Here is a 19296-nt window from a genome sequence, read left to right as displayed (position 1 = left end):
TGGCACTTAGGGACATGGTTTAACAGGTATGGTGTTGCAGGGCTTATGCTTGGACTTGATCTTGAAGGTCTTTCCAACCATAATGATTCTATGATTCTAGGGAGTTGTATGGAGACCAATTCCCTGTATTTATTTCTCTACTGCTTATAGAAACAATTGTCCTCTGTTATTCATTCAGGAATCTCCAGCCTCTCTCACAAATCCTTGCTCTAGGTAATGCTTTCTTTGTCTCAGATTTCTCTGGTCCCAACCTTACTGAAGGGCATCTCTGCATTGTGTCCACATGGACTGGGCTGGTCCAGCGGCAGCAGACAAACCTACGGCTGTAACACAAATGGCAGCTCTCCATAGGCTCTGTTCATCACAGGGCTGCCTCTGTGTCTTGCATTGCTTTTGGAGACTCTGCCAACTCCCAGCACCCAGCCGCCACAGAAACTCCTTTCTCCAAGGATCAGAGACTTTTGCATGGAGTTCAGTTCACAGATCCAGCCTAGAATATCAAAGAAGATCATTGGAGGGCATGTGTGCAACAAATTCAAACAGAATTGTAGCTACATGCTCTTCTTTTCAATCCTGACTTCAATGGCAACCATCCTGGATTATCATAGAGTTACACATCTTTGCCCTGCCCATCCAAAAATTTACAAGAAAATGCCCCTCATACAAAAGTTTGAGTTTGAACATGCCTATGCTGAAAATAGAGTAACACAGCATTTCACTGAACCTTTTCACCCCAAATAGATGGTCTACTAAAATAAAAGTAGTAGCCCTCCTGATTCACAACTGAATACCCATAGTCACAGAGACCTAAACTGCCCATTAAGAGCCAACCTGAGCTCTTTCTGCTATCCAGAGTCACATACTGTCCACTCTGCTTCCAAGAAACTGTTCACCAAACATTAGACTCAGAACGTGCTGAATAACTAGGAAAACAGAAGCATCAGTTGTTAGCACAGTCTTCAAAAGACAAAGGTTACAGTGCTTTCAGGTCTGTGCTTGGCATGGTAGCTGCAGCCATTCTGGGATCTGGACCTAGGTTTCAAAGGCAGTCCGTTTCTATGGAGCCACTGGATTTTCAGATGATTTCAGTGCCTACACTTAGACGTAGGGTGTCCAAGAAGTTTGGGACTTCAACTCATTACATTCTGAGGAGAGATGTCAAGCTAGGTTGCAAATAGAAGGTGTTGTTTCCAAATTATTTCAACTCATTTAACAGTTTTACAAACTACAACTGCAAGAAAGATGGAATCACTCCTCAAAATAGGTATCTCCATCAGCAGAGGCAGCATCTATGTCACTTCTCCATGGAATGAGCTATGCAGCTGCAAGAGAAGCAGCAACTGTCCCTGCCATTACTGTCAAAGTCTGATTGGGCATTGTCTAATCTTTGCGTGTGCCAATAATTTTTTCAAGATGGGTAGAGAGTCAGCGACCAGATACGGGGAGAAATTTCATCCCTGGTTTTCTATTGTTTTTGTGAGTTGCTCCTGCTTGTACTTGTAAGTAATTGGCTTTAATTCCCTAAGAATTATTGCCAAACACTACAACTCCATTGAAGTCAACTGCACTACCCCATACTTTCTCAGCAAGGCTGACCTCCAGCGAGCTGGACCCCAGCCTACACTGGTGCAAGGGGTTACCCCTGCACAGCTTCAGGACTCTGCACTTCCCTTTACTGAACTCCATGATGTTCATCTCTTCCCATCTCTCTAGCCTGTCAAAGTCCTTATCTGAGATCAGTTCAAACCTCTGGTTTATCTCCCACTCCTCCCATTTTTATACCCTGATCACCTCCTCGTCCCTAATATGTCCAGAAATGATACTCAGGATTAACTGTTCCATCACCTTCCCAAGCATGGAGGTGCGACTGACCAGCCTGTAGTTCTCTGGAGCTTTCTTCTTGCCTTTCGGGAGGATGAAACTAACATTTGCCTGCTTCCAGTGCTCAGGAACATCTCCTGATCACTATCGTCTGTTAATCAAGAGTGACTTGGCAAGGAAATCGATCAATTTCCTCAACATTAGCAGACATCAGGGCCAAGGACTTAGTACAGTATGAGTAATTTGTTTAAATGTTCCCTAACCTGGGTAAGTCTTCAGTGACACACACTTCTCTGTTCTCAGGTTCCTTGGATTCCTAAGTGACATTCTTAACAGTATAGATGAAAGAAGGCATTCAGTACCTCAAGACTTTCTGTTCTTTGTCACTAATAACCCTGTCTTAATATTCAATATTAACCAGCTGTCTCGGACTCCTCCAGGGACATATTCTGTGGGATTCTTTTAAGAAGGTCCCTGAAGAGGCAAAAGCCTGTCCAGGTCTGTGATCCTGCTTTTTGCCCTACTCCCTTCCTGCAGGCTTCTGGACTCCACCGTTTGTGGTAATTACAGCCAAGGCTGCCTCCAAATTTCACATCTCCAACTTGTTCTTCCCTGTTTATAAGTGTGAGGTCAAGCAATTCACCTCTCCTGGTCAGCTTCTTGATCACTTATGTTAGGAAGTTGCCCCCAAAGCCTCCTGGATTGGTGGCCTACCATCTTGTCCCTGTAGGAGCTAGTGGGATGCTCCTAGTGCCCCATGATAACAACGGTCTGCCAATATGAAGCTTCTTTCAATTGTCTGAGAAGGGCCATCTCTTTCTTCTTCCTAATCAGGCAGTCTATAGCAGACTCCCTGTAAAGTATCGCCCATACTGATCTGCTTAGTGATGCTGATCTATCAGCTCTCAGCTGGCCCCTCACTTACCTATACGTAGAGACTTCCATGCATTCTTGCTGCTCTCTCATGTAAAGGACAGCTTTCCTCCTTGCCATCCCAGACAGTCCTTCCTGAGGAACCTGCATTAACCCAGCTGCACTGTAGTCATAAGCTATCCCACCATGTTCCCCGGATCCCAATGAGATCATAGCCCTATAACTGCACACAAACATCTAATTCCTTCTATTCTAATTCCCCATGTTATGTGTGTTAATATTCAGGTGCCTCAGAGATTAATGTTCAGGTGCTCAGTGTGCTAGCTTCCTAGAAGAGGCAGGAGAATTGTCCTGTGGTCCACTAGGCTGCTCCTTACCTGCATATATTACACTTCAGTGGCATATGTGATTAAGAGGTCTTTTCTGTTTACTTCACTCTTTGACTGACAACCTCGTCCTCCATTTCCACCATTCCTAGCTTAAAATCCCTTCTTACCAAGTTGGACAGCCCTTTGGTAAAGATCCTTTTACTCCATTGGTCAGGTGGTTGCCACCTCTACCAAGAAGGTCGGTGCTTGAAGAGGGTCTCATAGTCATGAAAACCAAAATCAGCTGTGCAAAAAATGTCTGACCTACAGGATCCATTCAGTCCTTCCCCTGCCAGGCAGGATGAAGGAAACAGCATCTGGACCCTCATGTTGCAGGAGACTATTGCATAACCAAATAATCATGCTTGATTATACCAGATCTCCTTGGGCAATAATATTGGTGCCCACATGGAAGAAAAGCAGGGTATAATAGCCCAAGGGCTGGACGAGCATTGGTAGCCTCACTCCAACATCCCAAATTCCTTCCCTTAATGGACAGTAAGTTCCTCCAAGCAGATCTCACTGACACACAGCAGATACATCTATGAAATTTCTGTTGCATTCTGTTGCACATTTCAGTGTCCTCTAAAAGTCAGTGGTGTCTCTCCATGCCCCATACTCTTCCTAACACAAAGGCACCTATCTGTCTGGTCTGGAGATAATGTCTCAAATCCATGAATAGCTTGATGACACAAAATAGGGCATTTCTAGTAACAAGGAAATTCTAAATAGCAAGTACTACACCAGGAACTGGGGCATGGCATGTTATCCATCCCAGCTATTTGCTCAGAGGAATTCGGCTCCATGGAATCACAATCTAGTTCATTGTCTGCTCTTGGATCAAGGAGGAATTCTGGCAAAACACCATGGAGACAGAAGGCTTTAAAATCCAATAGAAAAAAAAATGTTCAATCTTCTCTTATTCTTCCCATATTATAATTTTCTATTCCTGTTTTCTTATTAAATATAAAGCAGTCTATGTGATTGCTTATGTATTAATGCACACTATAAAATATGCCTGAGTTACAGGCTGTGGGAGAAATCTTGTAACAACATTGCACAAGTGATAATTTTTTCCTCAGTGTTTAAAAATAGTGAATCCAAATTCTTTATGTCAAGGGATATTTAAGTTGGCTCCTTGGAAGGATGTATTTATTTTTACTAGTATCTCAGAACATTTCAGACTGGAGGGATCCTGTGGTCAACATTTTGATGTTACCCAACAGTATTTTTATTTCCGCTCTGTCTTGCTGTCAGGCTATTCTGCAGCCACTCTACTGGCTAGATGCTTTCAGAGTTTTTATAATAGGTGCTTATTGATTGAGGTTTATTTAAAAAAATCACTTGGTAATTCTGTCACTGTGCTTTCTTATCTGTGAAGTCGGACTATCACCAGGCAGCCATCAGCTCGCTGCTGAGGAGGTTTGACTCAGGTTGCCCTGTACCATGTTATCAGGCGAAAGCACCACTAGAGCATATCTATTTTGGAGCTTTTTTTTTTTTTTTTTTTTTTCTTTTGTCCGCTTTGCTGTGTTCATGTTGCTTAGTTTGGCAGTGATTAAAAAATTACTTCCATGCATATAGGCTGGGCTTTTAGACAAAAACATGGGAGGGAGCCATACAGCTCCTGTTGATCTCCTTCATATTCGTCTCTCTACTCCAAGTACATGTTACAAGCTTGCAAGTTACTCAGCCAGCAAGGGCAAATCTGACAGCAAAATTCCCTAGATCGGAAAGACTTTAAACCTCTATGCACAATGTATGGTTACCACGCACCTCCGCTTGGAAGTTCTGCTGAACATCTCAGTAGCATATTGATACCTACCCCTGCTCAATAAGGATGTGCAAAGATAACCCTTCAGGTCAATATAAGAAAATGCAAAGTGTCAGGAACTGGATATAACCCAGTTCAGGCTAGGGTCCCTGGTTAGAACTAGGCCTTCCTAGCCCCGTAGTCTGAGACATACATATATATAACTCCACATCACAGAATGTCTTATCATCAAGGTACAGAAAAATGGGAAACTTAAGTTCAACTTCCACTCCATTTACTCTATTGTGCCTACTTCAAGGCATCCTGAAAAACAGCTACACAACAGCTCTCTGAATATCAATTCTTCTTTCAGAATTTACATTTCAAAATGGAGAAAATATAGTTTTAATTTTTCTGTGACTCAGTCCACCTGTGAGCTGGAAACCCCTATGGCCACCAGCCTTTCACACTAGTTTGAGGCTTATGCATTGAAAGCAACATACACTCCTGAAGTGGTAAATGTATGTATTGTATACATATAGACATGAATGTACAGACATGCATACAGAAATGCTGGTAGGAAGAAGAAAAAGATTTCACTTTAAACCCACCTTTTTTTTTTTCTTTTTTCTATCAAAATAAGTTGTGTGTTCTTTGTTCCACAGCAATAATGAATATCTTTTCAGCATGCCCAACAGGGCATATACTTTTGGACATAAAGTCACAAAGCGCTGTGCCAGCAGCAAGACACTCCACTGAAGCAATCAGAATGTAAAAGCATTGGTGGTGACCCTGGAAAGAGGAGCATTTTCCACTGTAAACAAAAACAAACAAAAAAAGGCAACAACAAAAAAACAGAAATATTCTGTTCAACAATGTATACAATAAGTAAAATTGTACCATGAAGAATGATGTTTAAACTACTCAAAGCTGCATTCTGTGGACTAGCAACAAAGATATTAATCAAAGCATACCTGCATAAATGCAAACACAACTTGATGTTAACAATAGGTAACACGTACATACAAATAAAAGGTTGTCATAAACACAATAGGTACCGTTGTTATGCGGTATATTATTGTTTATGCGGGTTTTTTTTCTATTGCATCATCGCAAATCCCTTCTATAAAACTCTTCCTACAAAGAATTGACTGTCCTTACATACCTGCAGGTCTGGGAATCTGGAGATGGATCCTGGCAAGCAGTCAACGCTTCTTCTTTTTAAATAAAACATGCAACCTGGCATCCAACCCTTATTCATCACCAGTGGTGGAAGCTAGGTGAACAACTGTAGGGTTTTCTGCCAAGCAAGATAGTTAAGTCTTTCCAGAAGGGAGACCTACCAGCTGCTTTGAAGGTCACAGGAAAGCAATCATCGCTTGAAAACTGTTTCCACAGTTTGACCTCCTCCTGTTGTTTTGCTGCCACTCTCATAAAGCCAAGTTCAGATTCTTTCCTGGATTTCAGACACACGAAACAAGATGTTTTTTATCATCTAACCACAGAACTTTCAGATAACAGTAAAAGGCAAGTCCCTCAGGGGCATTTGTGAGTTCTCCCTAAATGTCCTGTTGATTTCATGAGGTAAACATTCATGTATGAAGAGTGACCAGGCACAACTTGATTACCAGCAGGATAGTGTGACATAGGCAAAAAGAAGGAAAATGTGGTGAAATCCTAGATTCACCCAATGAAATGTCAGTGCCATGTGGGAGAACATGTTCAGCATTTCACTGATGAGAGGGTGTTACAGATGACATTTTAAAAAGCCTGACAGAGGTCAGGGCTGAGCATGATCTGGGCAGAAAAGCTGAAGAAGTTCTGGCAGGAAATATCTGGTAAGCGTTTTCTCTCCTTTTTCTATCACTTATTGCTAAAGTCATCAATTTTTACAACGGTAGTTGGCTCATACTAAGGAATCACTATCTGCAAGCTCCTAAATGCAAGTTGTGCCCACATTACAAGTGCTTGGGACTAGCTGACCTTTTGAGTGTGAAGCTTTATTGTGCATTCAGATACTACTTTGAGTGCCTACAATGAAGGCATGGCCTTTGAAATTAAGCCACTTTCTAAATTCCTTGCAGTTGATTAAAATTCTAATAGTATGGAGACAAACAGTTTAAGAATAATTTGGGGGCTAGAAAATCTATAATCTTCTCAGCTGAGAAAATGGAGGAATCTCCTCTGTTCTGGCTTAATGTGGGACAACCTTTCAAAGACCATACAAGGCATTTTAGTGGCTCCTAATAAGCACTGACTGTCAAATTCTGGCATCAATAACAGGAAATAGCAGGAAATAGAAGCACCAAGTCAGCAGTACCAGCTAACCACATTTTGATAGTACATGCAGGAATAGAGGTCTCATCCTTAATTAGATCACAGAAAATTTTTTTGCCTTCACCTGATTTTTTTTTCTGTGTTTAACATCATGAGCATCACACTTGGATTCATTTAGACACACTGATTCATTAGACGGCCCATGACCTTAAAAAATTAGATTACCAGGAAGGGGTAGTCTTATACCCATTTCTTAGTCATAGAGATGACTCATGATATCCACCCACACTAACCTTTGTTCAGGCTCTCCAAGTATGCCAGGGCTTGTCAGCCTTTCACAAATGGAGTCCTTTGATTCCCTCAATGAGAGGAGGACATCAAGGAAGTCTGGTTGCAAGAACGAGCTCCCTGTGCAAGAGGCAAAACAATAACAGTGACCTTGAGGAGCTGAGCACTTGTTTTCTCCAAGTGCACACTGTACAGCTAGAAGGAAGAATCTCACATGACCTGAAGTGAGGTAAGAGTTCAAGCAGCCTGTGAGGCTGCTGCTTTGGGAAAATACTCTTAGAGGAGTTTCTACACTGAGCAAGCAGAAAGAGAATATAGGGATTTTGCTCTAGTTCTGAACAAGGGGGCATATTCAATGGGGAACAAAAGCACTGAGTCAAATATAAAAATAACAAGATGAATCCTAAATGAACCTCCCCACATATTTTCTTTCCTGACCACCTTAGGAACTCCTACTATGCTTTTAAAGTCATGGCAAGAGATACCTCGAACTTCCCTGGTAACTATTTCTGAGCATGGATACTTAAGAGAGACATAAAAAGCTGTTTCAGTAGTGCATTGCTTTGGATAGAATGACAAAAGCACTCAGACGAACCATAACTTGAAGTGGAGAGACCCTTGAAAATGGCTGCTTGACAGTCTTTCAAAATGACCAGTAAAACCTCTGATGAACTTAACCAACTCCACTGCAGACCATAGTATATGCTGGAGCCTTAAAATATTGCTACTTCGGAGAAAGAGATCAAGTAAGAAAAGTTGAAATTGCGATAGTTTGGTAAAGGATCTCTTTCCTTCTTTCTCTCTGTTTATATTTGTGTAGGAATGTTGCTTCAAATAATGGGCCATAGCCGCTGCTAGCATTCCTGACTGCAGCTCTGACAAAGAGTGTGACTGGTAGAAGAGCTTCTCTCAGCATATTACTCAGTGTCATGCTTTATTGTATATATCCCAAACCACCAAGCAGCCTAGCCATCATCATAAGTTTAATTTTCAGATGGATCACAGGAGATTAATGGATTGACTAGCAAGTGCCTGGATAACCTTGCAAAATGCACATAACACAACACAATAAAAGAATACGAGGACAGGAGAACCTGGTGTTCCAGGGCAAGATGCTCCCAGTCCTTAGATGATGTTCATCTGTTTCCAGTAATTTCAGCAACGGCTTTACCACCTGCCAGCTAAATAACTTCTTCAAATCTTTTTGTGAAATGTATTTATTTCATGCAAATTTGAGTCTTAGAGAAAGACCTCAGGCTCTACTTTGGAATATTTGACTATGGAGTTGGCCATTGTTGCAGCTGCACATTTAAACCATCTCCCCACCAATTCCCAGGGTATCGGAGAAGTTAGAATCTGAGCAGGCCTGCTGAAAAATATTCACAGGGAAAATCTGCATATGGAAATATGCAAATATATTAATATTTTAATGTACTGATTTTTTCAATTAAATGATTCATGCTAAAAAGTATTTCTCATCAATTGGAAACAATATTCATTTCCTTTCAAATCAGAAGAAATTAAAACAAATATCATTTAGTTTTCCTGTTTATCTCCTCTGCCAAGGAGAGGGAATAGAGAATGGAAGAAGTAAAATAAAAAAAAAAGAAAAACTAAGAAAAGAAATTAACCATTTTCTCTGCAGTTCTATTTTGTTTTGAATCAGGAAAACTTTTACTTCAAATCATTTCATTAGATGTATCAGAAAATTACACAAACTATTCTCAGCCAAATGAAAGGCTGTCAGTTTGATCAAAGGTTTTGACAAGCGAGACTTTCTGTTAGTTGTGTTTCTTCATCTTTATTTTGAAATCTAAACATATCTTAAATTAACATCTTTACTAGAAGATCGTCCAGTTATTCATTTGCACTGGAATCACCATATCACAAACTTCAAACTCTCTCATGGCCTCGGGATGAAAAGTGTTTTCATTTCCAAAATAGGGTCCCTTTATTCCTAGTTGTCATATAGTTCATGCTACTCTTGTACATTTTAAAGACCACTTTCCTCAAGACCAAATTACATGCTCAGGACCGCAACTCTTTGCCACAGCAGACATTTCATCTCTTAGAAATGATAGTCTATTTCATTTCCCTGAACATCATGCTTCTTTGACACACACAGTGGAGACACAAGGCAGAACAACCCAGAATTCAAGGAAGCTTTTCCTGAGAGTTGGAGCAAGGATGAGAACAAGCTCTTCAGGAATATTACAGTATCTCCACAACTTTGGTTAGTACTGTAGACGTTGTTAACTTGTAAAATCTGATCTGCTTTTCCATCCATGAAATGCTGTCAGCTCAACAAATTTATTGTCCGTCAGGCCATATACAGACCTCTCCTTAAAGCTCTGACTTCTAACGTAACGTAATGTGAACACTTGCAAATCTCAGGTTTCACTTAAGAAGAAATGGAGAGAGAAGGAGAAGGAGAGAAAGACAGGCAAAAGAGAGAGAAGAAAGAAAACAGAATGTGAGCAAGCAATAATTAGCAAAGTGAGAGAGAGAAAGAAGAGGAAAGACAAAAAAAAAGAAAAACACTGGAATGAAGTATAAATAATAAAGAAAGAGAAAGAAAAAAAAAGTCCAAAAGAACAAAAGTAAGGAAAGAGCACTATGCATCAAACTAACATTCTGACTGTGTGCAGGTTCCAGGGCAGCCTGTGTCCAGGCCTTCTGAGTTACATTTCAGAACCATTTAGCTTTCGCTATTGCCCTGGGGTTGGACATGAAAGGGAATTCAAAACACCTAGAGATGGGCCTGTATTTCAGGCCTACATGCTATAATATTGCTGAGAAAGTCTGTTAATATATTTTCCCACATGCATGTACACACACACATACAGAAAACCAGCTCAAGTGATTTTAAGCCAATCATGGGGATGTGGGGTGAGGGGCCTGGGGATTTTAGCCTTTTTTTTCTTTATTTCTTTTTTTTCTGTTTTGGAGAGAAGGGGGAATTTGGAGAAAGGGTTTTTGAAGAATTAGAGCTAGCAAATTTTTCCATTTTCTTTCATAAGTTCGTCTAAAGCCTACTTGGTCATTTCCTTGACATTTGACTTACAATACTACCAGGTTACCAGGCTAGATCCTTAAGATGATCTTTTGAGAACAGGGACATTGTATGTGAAAGCAGTGTTGCCTCTGAGGGCCTATTAGGAATCTGAACTGCATAAACATGGTCTTGACATTCACAACAAAACATATTTAAAGCAGAGCTTCTTCTACAGAACATAAACTTCATGTAAAAAGTAAAGAAGAGTAAATAGCAGTATGAATTGGAGATGAGTGATAAGATACAGAAAGATCTCATGAAATAATTAAGTAAGACGCAATGAACGAAGAGACAAAAACAGACTAGTCAGACAGACCCATAGTAATTACCAAATCAAGCATGTGGCCTTTAGAATGAGTGGAATCATTCATGTGTTACACAAGATTAAATGAATCTAAGAGTGCTATAAAACCATGAACTGCAAGTGAAGGAATTCAGAGCAAGGCAAAATTCAAACTCACAAACAGATGCTCAGTGAAATTTATTGTGAGTTCAGAGAGCAGCTCTGCTAAATCATTAAATAAAGACTTGAAATTCTTCAGTGCACAATTTAAAGCAAAGCAGAAGGAAGAGATGCAATAAACTAGAATAAAGTGGAAGAGAATACATGAAACTCTGCTTCCTTCTGGGGCTATATAGAGGTACCAGTTTGAAATACCTCAAAGTTGCCAGGCGTTTGCATGTATTTACAGAATAACAGAAAAGCCAAAGAACAAAGAGCAAGGTTAGGAGTGGGAAGGAACTTTGTGCCACGGAAGATGGAAGGAGGCAGAATGAAGAAAAGAGTATCAGAAGGGAGCAATCAAAAAGAAACTGATAGTAGAAAGAAACAGGCAACTATTTAGGACAGCAAGCACCAGTGACAACTGTTTTGTTTCCATTGTTTTGTTTGTACAGCACCTTGCCCAGATCATTCCGGCTTACTGCAGATCTCTGTCTCTCCCTGAAGCCAAGTGAATGCAGTAATGTATGACTTCGGCCTTAATAAATAACTCTCTCAACAAACCCTTTAACTCTTGGGTTAAACAGAATCTCAACATATTTGCAGATGCCTCTGATACTGTATGTTTGTGTGTGTGTGTTTGCATAGGGATGCCTGCTCCAGACTGTCACACCACAGCCTCCCAGCTCGTTATGCTCTGCAGATTCCCTGCACAACCTGTCTATCTCCCACAATGCAGTGCAAACCTTAAGTAATTCCTTACAGAATTACAGACTGGTTGAGGTTGGAAGGGACCTCTAGAGATCATCTAGTCCAACCCCCTGCTCCAGAAGGAACACCTACAGCATGTAGCACAGGGTCACATCCGGACAGGTTTGGGAGTTCTCCAGAGAAGGAGATTCCATAACCTCTCTGGGCAGCCTGTTCCAGGGCTCTATTACCCTCACAGTAAAGAAATTCTTCCTCATATGGAGGTGGAACTTCCTGTGTTTCAATTTGTACCCACTACCCCTGTCCTGTTGCTGGCCACCACTGAGAAGAGTTTGGTCCCAGCTTCTCTACAGTCTCCCCTCAGGTGTTTGTACATGTTGATAAGATCCCCTCTCAATCTTCTCTTGTCCAGGCTAAACAGGCCTAGCTCCCTTATACTTTCCTTATAAGAGAGATGCTCTAGTGCCTTACTCATCTTTGGTTCTCTATGCTAGACCTTGTCTAGAAGTTCCACCTCCCTCTTTTACTGGGGAGCCCAGAACTGCAGACAATACTCCAGATGTGGCCTCACCAGAGCAGAGTAGAGGGGCAGGATGCCCTCCCTTGACCTGCTGGCAACGCTCCTCCTGATGCAGGCCAGGATCCCATTGGCCACGAAGGCACATGGCTGCCTCATGGTTAACTTGTAGTCAACCAGAACTTCCGAATCCCTCTTTACAGAGCTACTTTACTGATCACCTTCTTTTAGTTGACATGCCTAGAGATGGTCTCTAGGATGAGCCTCTCCAACACCTTTGCAGGGACAGGGGTGAGGATGACTGGTCTGTAGTTTCCTGAGTCCTCCTTCTTGCCTTTTTTGGAGACTGCAGTGATAGTGGCTTTCCTCATCAGTTTAAGTTTCAGAAGTATACTATACCAGGGACAGCACAGAAAACAGAAATGTGCTTTGCGGCAAAGCCCTATGCACAAATTGGATGCAGCCTGTGCTTCCCAATGAAATGTGATCAGGAGTAGTCAGCATGGAATCACCAAGCGAAAGTCATGTTTAACCAATCTGATAGCCTTCTATGATGGGACGACTGATGGATGGATGGATGAGGGGAGAGCTATGGATGTTGTCTACCTTGACTTTGGCAAGGTAGACAAGGTAGACACCAACTCCTATAACATCCTTATAAGGAAGCTCAAGGAAATGTGGGTTAGATGAGTGAACAGTGGAGTGGATCAAGGTAAACAAGGCAAGGTAGACAAGGTAGACACCATCTCCTATAACATCCTTATAAGGAAGCTCAAGGAAGTGTGGGTTAGATGAGTGAATCGAGAAGTGGCTGGATGGCAGAGCTCAGAGGGTTGTGATAAACGGTTCCAAGTCTAGTTGGAGGCCTGTGGCCAGTGGTGTCCTCCAGGGGTCAGTACTGAGCCCACTGCTGTGCAGCTTATTCATCAATGACTTGGGCGAGGGGACATAGTCACCCTCAGCAGGTTTTGCAGATGATACAAAACTGGGTGGAGTGGCCGACACTCCCGAGGGCTGTGCTGCCATTCAGAGGGACCTAGACAGGTTGGAGAGTTGGACAGAGAGGAATCTCATAAAGTTCAACAAAGGCAGGGTCCTGCTGCAGGGTCCAGGCACTGGGATGTAAACAGGATGGGGCCAAACTCTCCTCAGTGGTAGCCAGGAACAGGACAAGGGGTAATGGGTACAAATTGAAACACAGGAAGTTCCACCGCCATGTGAGGACAACCTCCTTACTGTGAGGGTGACAGAGCCCTGGAACAGGCTGCCCAGAGACCTTGTGGAGTCTCCTTCTTTAGAGATATTCTAAACCTGCCTGGATGTGACCCTGTGCGCTATGCTGTAGATGTCCCTGCAGGAGCAGGGGGTTAGACTAGATGATCTCTAGAGGTCCCTTCCAACCTCAACCATTCTGTGATTCTATGAAATGGAAGTAATTCAACTTGCGATGATAGTGGAGTAATAAGCATATTGGTGAGTTCTTCCATTGCCTAATGAAGTTCATAAAGACAACTCCTTCAGCTTACTAATACTCCTTGCAGTGTGGCATATTTGATCCAGCCAGTGATTCCTGGATAACGTTAAGCAGCATGCAGGAGTCTTCTGTACCTTGCTCATTAAGGTTGCAGCATTTCATATATGCCTGGCATAAACAGCTGCAGGAAGAATGCTGACCTAAACCCCTATCTTCATCCCAAGTGTACTTCATTCCTCATACGTTCAGTTGTCTGCTCTTACCAGTGGTCAAGAATAAAGAAAAAATGCAAACATGCCTTTTTGGAGATCTCAGTTTTACATGCACCAATATTTGCACAAAAAATAGCATTTTATGCTATGATAAATAAAAAGATATTCAGTATATGGACATTTTAAGTGAAAAAGTCAAATTTTACAGGGCAGAATGTGAGCTAAAGCAAACTCTTTTTAATGTGAGAAATTCAATGACCTTTCGTGTTCTCCTGTTGATGCCTACCTCATTTCCTTGCTGAGGTATATACAGATTGTTCTGTTTACGTCTACTCACCCAAACCAAATTACTGAATGTCTGGCTGTCTGGCAAAGTTAATTATAAAATAGTTGCAAGATTAAAAACTTTGATTTATCCAAGCCTGACAAAAACTATGAAAAGATATTAATTTAGTCATACATCAACATCATATTTCTTATATGTCATAAAACACTACTATTTTTGATGTCAGTGTTCGATTTGTAGATCTATAAACTTCTACATAATTATGAGCAAAAAGAAGAAATTATAGCATAGAGGAATTAACTGATCTTAATATTGGCAATCCTTCATTATGCCTAAGCAAAGCCAACTATTTTCTGCAAACTTCTAATTTTAAATTTAATTGGTCCTACAGAGCTAATGGCTAGTTAAACAGTTAACCGTCTATACAAATAGAGCATATCTTAAATTCAGACTCCTACAAAGGGAAGGTAGAGATGTTCTTAGTGTCAATAGGCCATGACTTTCACAAAGTCAGTGCACAGTAGCTAAGAGAGTGACCACCCACAGTGACACATTTTTACACGGAAGATGCAAGGAGACCTATACCAGTGACCTTTGCTGGAGACCAGGAGAATAAGTCTCAGTAATTCAGGATTTAGCCATTCAGGGAAGTTTCTTGGTCCTTGTTAATAAAAGGCCCCACTAATCCAAAAGCTACAAATGTAACAAGCTTCCTGATCCAACAGCTAAGATGGTTCAGGGAGGAGTTAGGATTTTGCTTCATTTGATGAGGAATTTATGCATTTTCAGCACTGTTTACAAAAGCCCTTGGATACAGAGACTATTGCTTCAGTCTTCAGCATTGCACACCCTTCCGAACAGCCTGTTCTGGGAATGCACAGAAGTCGTATAGTCTTCTAGCAGTTCACCCTTACTAAGAACAACTGCCAAGAGAGAAAAATATTGTAAAAACTTCACCTGGCCAGCATATCCATTCTCCTTTTGTGAGTGAAACATATACGTATGCTATAGTCTACTGGCAACAGTGAACACATTTTCATACACATCCCTTCTGCAGGAAGAATTATTGCCAAAAATATAACACGTTATGCAAACAACTTAGTCACCCAAAGAGCTTTATAAATGCGTAATAAGAAGATAACATTGAGCAATAAAATGTACTTTACAGAAGTAACAAGGAAACATATGGCCTCACAGTCTGCCTTCAGTACAGTAATAGAACCAGCCTAGTGAACCAGGTCAGCCAACCCTTCACATTTTTGCATAAGAATTTCACACAAGTATACTATCTAAACCATTTCCTAAGGATATCTTCTATTACTGAAGTCGCCCAGCCAGAAAGCATAATAATGCACAGGGTTTCTCTTGGAAGAGGGGGGAGTAGGGGAGTAGAGTTTAAAGCAGAGAAGGTTTTCTAGTCTTTTGTGGAAACAAGAGAACACTTAGTGAGTATGTAGCTTGGAGAAATAATAAGATTGCAATTCTGGGCTTTTGGAGGAGCCTTCAAGACAAGCATTTGATAGCCTGCTAAAGAACTGCACTATCTGCCGAAAGTTTCAGGGCATGCATTTGTATGTGTGTGCATGTATGCACATATGTATATATATATTTATATTTCTGCATATACACACACATACAGATGCATATATGCATATATAAACATATGCATATAAATATAAAATAAAAATATACTTTTTCTATGAAGACTTAGCCTGTCTAGACTGTGGAATGGGTCTACAATCCCTCAAGGCTTAATTTGAGATAGTATCCACAGTTATAAAGCAAAGAGGAAGCCCAAGTACCAGGATTATTTGAGCAATCAGGTATGACACAGTCATGGTTATTTAGAAGTAATCACACTCCTAGCAATTTGCAGATATTACCACCTCCTCTTTCCAGTGACATAGCCATAATAGGAAGATATATATGCTGAGAGAGAGAGAGAAGGAGAGTGAGTGAGCAGCCACATGTCTTTTTCTGCATCTCTCGCTTGCTCACCCTGAATTGAAAAGAGAATGAGAGAGTGGGTGCTGACCTGCAATTTAGAGCAACAATATTCCTTTACACCTTTACACCATCTGAATTCCTCAATGGCCCATTAAAATGTCTTTCATTTTAAGCAATTTAATGAAATAACAATAGAAAAACTAACAGATAAATGGGCAGAAAAAATCAGCTTCTTCTGAAGAAAATAAGAACAAAGCCAAAAGTAGGAAAAAAAAAAAAGCCTTGGAGAATATAGTTACAGCTAAATAGGATGAAATGATGACCACTGAAGTCAAATTAAACTCCCAGACTTTATATGAATCACTTATATAATCAGAAAGAACCAAGAGAAGAACTGCTGACCTTCTAGACAATGCCACCAATGAATATGTGAGAAAGTGTGAGTGTGTGTGTGTGTCTGTGGTTTACGTATTTGAGCACACATATGAAAAACTAGAGTGACAGCTAAAAATGCCAAAGGCAACCCAAGAAGACAAAAAGAGAGAATAAGGAGAATGGAAAAGAAATAATAGAAAACTCAATTAGTAGTGATGCTTGGAGAAATGGAAACAACTGGAAAGATTTCAGCTCAGTGAAACAGAAGAGGAAATAGGGGGAAAAATGAAAGAACAGAAGCTGAGAAAGAGAAAATGAGAATTATTCAGAAGAACAGTACCATCTTTCTTGATTTTATATTCTTCATATGGCCACCACCCTTTCAGAAAAAGAGCTATAATGAGGTCCTCTTATATAACACTTATTTCCCTCTTCCAGATGCCTCCAGGTGTTGTGCACTGTCTCACTAGAATACATGCAAAGGAAGCTTCCCAGAATAATTTTCCCAGTTCAAATGATCACCTTATAAGCAAAAAAGGACTGAGACAGGATGAAAACTCTAACCTGGGAGGAAAATATTATCTTATTTAACCATCAAATGAGTAGATCTAAATTCAAATTCCATTTGACCTGAATCATGAATGTGAATTACAAAGCCAACTATTTATGCCTGGATGAAGGAAAGGACAAAGCGCAGACTGGCTTTTTCCTCCCACATTTAGAAAGAATTCTCAAACCTTCTTCTGCTTATGCTGGTTTGGTTATTCTCTTCCCAACCAAAACAGAAACCCAGGAGCCAAAAATATGAAACAAACCCCTATTCTGAGCAGAGAAACTACCTGGAAAGAAACAAAATCAAAGTCTATTCCACGTAAAACTCTGAGGCCAGGAAGGAGACAATCATTCAACATCCTGAATTTAAATGAACTGTTTATGTGTGTTTGCCCCATAAATATCTTTGGAGTGTGAATACTTTTCTAGATTTCAAGCCAAAAAAAACAGATGAAGGAACTTCCAAAATGTAGACTGCAGTGACTCTCACCCTGAAATTGAATTTTTCACCTTTAAACAAGTCTTGCATTAAAATTCAGCCATAGGCTGCAAGATGGCTGTAGTTCAGCAGTAGTATAGCCCAGTTTTCATCCCTCAGTGCCCAGACTGCTAAGCAAAATGGATTATCTCCTAAGCTATTTTCAAAGGTTCTAAAGGTAGCAAATTTTGGGAAGATCTTTGTATACCTCAACTGAGCTATCCTAGCTAGGCTAAGTGATGGGTGATCTTTTGGGTGAGCATAAGTACTTACATGAATATAGGTACTAGTATGAATATTAGACACTAGGTAGACATTAGATAGGTGCTAATATGAATATTGGACAGCCACATGTTCATTCAGCCTTCCTGAGGTTTGACTCCAACCATAGTTTCACATGAAAAAATACATTTCATTTTCTTGGTTCACTGCCTTCTGTTTCATGTGAAAGAGGTGCTTTCAGCTCACTCACTGTCTCCATGTTCATAAGTTGGTAGTTGTTTCTTCTCTTGGGGAAATTGGTGATTGTTTTTGGACCTGCAGAAATACAGTAAGGCTGGAATCTCTCCAGTGTATGTAATATTGTATGGCAGGTAGGCATGTTTTAATATTACAAGCAAATGTTCTTGCCATACATATTTGGCAGACTAGGAGATACTCACTGACCCTGCAAAGCATAGTATCATATTTTATTATGCCTGTGTTTTGCCTACAGTTCCAGTGTAGGTGGTAACTAAATACAAATTAGATGAAAATAGAGAATACCAATGTGCTTATATCTTATCTCACACAGCAACAAGTAACCTTGACATTTAAATCCTTTTATCATGATCAAATATCCAATGTAGCATATTTTCAAATAGACCATAGTAAGAGAAATAGAAACACAGGGATCACATATTCATCTTTATTTTTTGCTTAGCTGGTAGTTTGCTGCACTAAATAAGTTCTCTTACTCAAAACCATCATTTTTAGTTGTAAAAGCACCAGAAGTAAATTGTGGTTCACTGATAGTGTTGAAAAATGCATATCGTAATAAAATTCAAAAATAGGCTCTTACAAACTTCTAGTTTTAAAGATGTGAAGTTCTGTCACTTACAATACCCTTGAAAGTGAATAATGAAACCAGAAATTTCAGCTTATTTGGAATGTGGAAGCTAATCAGAATAATCTCATGGTAAAAGGACACATGTAGTAGACACCGTTTCTGTACAAAGCTCATACCAACACTGGCTAGTCTGCGGCACACATTCTGGATAGCTTGGCTTGGCTAGGTTCTTCAGAAGAGGCTAGTTCTTCTAGCAAGCTGAGATCCCACTGAGCAGCAGTGGAGCCTAAGCAGAGATCCATATGTATAATGGATGACTCTCCAGTTCCTTTGAGGAAGAGCTGTCCAAAGTTGAAATGTTAGTTACTTTAGATACACATCTGCACAAGAGTTAAGCTTTTTCCCAAATGTATGTAAATATAAACAAAAACCTAAAGTCTGAATAAAAAAATATGAAGTTGTTATTTATTAATGTGAAAAAGGACTTGTGGACAGTAAGCTGGTGTTTTGCCATTCTTATTTATTCTCTTTTTGGTGTATCTTCTCCTCTTTCTCATTTTAACTATTCAAAGCAGACAAGTAATCATGTATGGTAAGATGATTGAGTACTTGAAAGGGTTAAAAAAGGCTTTGGGAACAGCAGTGTAATGCGTGACTGCATCTCTTGAGAGCAATGGGTAGCTGCCCCAAACCATCAGTGCATTTCTGTGCATTGCAACTACTACTTCTCTTCTGCAGGGAAAAGAGCTCTGCTCTGGTGGAAGAAAATTTAGAAGGAGGGGAGGGAAGAGGGCACAAGTAAAGCAGGATGAGTGCTCT

Source organism: Tinamus guttatus, unplaced genomic scaffold (genome assembly GCF_059628265.1).
Source record: "Tinamus guttatus ecotype Peru unplaced genomic scaffold, ASM5962826v1 Tinamus_guttatus_pri_ptg000372l, whole genome shotgun sequence".
NCBI classification, from domain to species: Eukaryota; Metazoa; Chordata; class Aves; order Tinamiformes; family Tinamidae; genus Tinamus; species Tinamus guttatus.
Note: the sequence above shows the minus strand (reverse complement) of the source record.